This window comes from Mandrillus leucophaeus, unplaced genomic scaffold (genome assembly GCF_000951045.1).
Source record: "Mandrillus leucophaeus isolate KB7577 unplaced genomic scaffold, Mleu.le_1.0 Scaffold121, whole genome shotgun sequence".
Classification (NCBI taxonomy): Eukaryota; Metazoa; Chordata; class Mammalia; order Primates; family Cercopithecidae; genus Mandrillus; species Mandrillus leucophaeus.
This window is the reverse complement of record NW_012100432.1, coordinates 4,452,094-4,454,449: the sequence shown is the minus strand read 5'-3', so window position 1 is coordinate 4,454,449 and position 2,356 is coordinate 4,452,094. Positions and strand designations below refer to the sequence as shown.

The 2,356-nt window shown below is 53.0% G+C and overlaps 1 long non-coding RNA gene across 1 annotated transcript in view; it reads left to right on the top strand.

The window, feature by feature from the left end:
• The first annotated feature begins 604 nt into the window (after positions 1 to 604).
• Positions 605 to 2,356, top strand: part of LOC105532924 — a 47,514-nt gene continuing 45,762 nt past the window's right edge. The window contains exons 1-2 of the long non-coding RNA XR_001005060.1: positions 605 to 861; positions 1,026 to 1,132. This is a non-coding gene — a long non-coding RNA (uncharacterized LOC105532924). The remainder of the gene's footprint in view (positions 862 to 1,025; positions 1,133 to 2,356) is intronic.

Below are 2,356 nucleotides of genomic sequence, written 5' to 3'. Positions count from 1 at the left end.
GATGGATGGTTCTGGAAGTTACGGGTTACCAGGACAACGCACCCCCTCAGCCTGGCCACGCCCCCGGGCTCCCGCTCACTGGTTGCAAAACTCAGCTTTGCCCCTGCCCAGAGCTTTCCTTCCCGGGGCCCGCTGGGGAAGCACCCGCGGCTTGTGGTGGCTGTGGTTTGGTGCCCAGGACCCACACGTCAAAGGAGCTCATTCGGAAGCAGAGGCACGCGCTTGTCCCCAGAACTCAAACTCCAGAGTCCCTCCAGTAGGTGGTACAGAGGCGAGTTTGACCCTAAACAAAACAGGGCAGGGTCTTCCTGTTTGTTTTCTTCCTCCAGCGGGGAGCAACGGCTGCTAATTGGATAGTGAAGCGACCGATTTATTATTCTCTTACCCTTGCTGAGCAGAGCTGTAGGAAATCTCCGGGGCCGGGAGCAGCACAGCGGGGTATCTCGGGGTCGCTCTGAGGAGGGCCAAAGCTGCCGGCTGCCATGTTTTATTTGGCCTGCCCAGTGTTTAAAAAAAGTGTTTTTAAATAGATGCTGACATTTTTAAAAGGGGAAGATTATACATACACTTCTACATCTCCGACTTGTGTCAAGAATTGGGAAGATCTGGGCCCAGATCCCCATAGGTCAGCGATGAGGGGGACCGAGCAGGGGCGGCCCTTTAGACGGTCGCAGAGTCCCAGCCACCAGCCCTGCTCACTTTTCTTACCTCTCTGGCTCCGTCGGCATTTGAGCCCGGGACCGCAGACGAAATGATGCGCTTCCTCTTAGAACCCCCGCTAATCTGAGGACGGGGTCACCCCACAGACGCCATGGCTCAGCAAGCAGACCAATGGCCAAGGAGTCTGGCAAGGGGCCCTTGGTGAGTGGGTTTAATGACAGATTAAGTTGCCCATTAGGAAGCCATTAGAACACAGCGTGATGCATCACTGGGTAAACGAGAGAGGCTGAAGTCAGAGACAGGTTCTTGGAGCGCTTGATCCAATTTAATTCTTCTATTTAAAAAAAAAAAAAAAAAAACCCTAGGCAGATGAGAGTGGAAGCTGTAAATCACCCTCTATGCAATGGCTCATCATAAGGGATATGGAGCAAAATTAGAGGAGGCACGAGAAGGAAAGCCGGTGATGAACAAGGCAGGGGCTGCTGCGGCGTGATTGAAGACAGGCTGGGAATGCGGGAGAAGCCGCTGGAAACTGGTTTGGGCTGGAGGTCTAATTACCGCATCCCAAGTCAGAAAAGCCCAGAACCCAGCCTTCTGCTCTGCCTTGGGGAGTAGGATGGGAGAATCTGTGTGCAGTAAACTTCCTGAGACAGTGCCTCATAGTGCCATCTACATGGAATGTGAAGTCAATCAGAATGTCTCTAAATCCTGGCTCTATTGGGTTTTGGCTGTGTGACTTTGGGTAAGTTACTTAACCTCTCTGAGTCACATTTTCCACCTGTGTTAAAGGAGGTAATCATCGCAAATGCAAAGGGTGGTGCTGAATATCAGGGTGGGCACCCGCTAAGTGATGCTTTCTTCTGTTTAATGTTGTAAAAGATATAAATGAGATGGTCCCTAAATGAGGGTAGAGTTTACTCCCCTTTAGCTCAGGTGGCACTTGTCAGGGAGATCAAGTAGGTTCTGTTCTTCCCTAGTAAAAGCAGGAAGGCTTTCCTGGGCGGGGTCCTCTGAGTGCTGGAAGAGGGGGAGGGTGTCCACTCAGAGAGGAGGCAGGAGGGCAGCCTTGCACACACTGGGCACCTCTGGGCCTCCAGCACTGGATGTCAGCTGTACTTGTTGAATGGATGTGCTGCCTTCAATCCCCACATCTGTTCTCTGCCCTTCTCTATCCTCTCTGTGCCCTGGGATGCTGATCCTGGCAATACCTCACCCAGTGTCTTTATTTGGGTTCTCCCAAAAGCAGAGCCCCAGATAAGGATGTGAGGGTAGCCTGTTTCTTGGGGAGCTTATGGTGAATGTGGAGCTCCCCATGCACGACCCCCTTCCAGGAGGGACTGATTGCCCCGCTGTTGCAACTGATTGCCCCTCCTTCAGGATTTGCCTAAACTACAGAGACAGCCACGGACACGCCCTCCTGGGCTGTTCACATCCTCATCTGCGTGGGGGCACAGAAGCCTGGCCATTCAGCCCACGGGAGACTCAAGACATGCTCCCAGCAACCTGCGGGGCTGCCCAAGGCTTTGCTGATCCTGCACCCCTGCATCACATCTCAGCTTCCCCCTCTGCCCAAATCTACTTCCTCCCTATTCCTTTCACAGGTATTGATTCCCTGATAAAAACCTTGCACCCCATCTTCCATCTCAGAGTCTTCTTGCAGAGAACCCAACCTGTGGCAGAGCTGGTCTCAGGACTC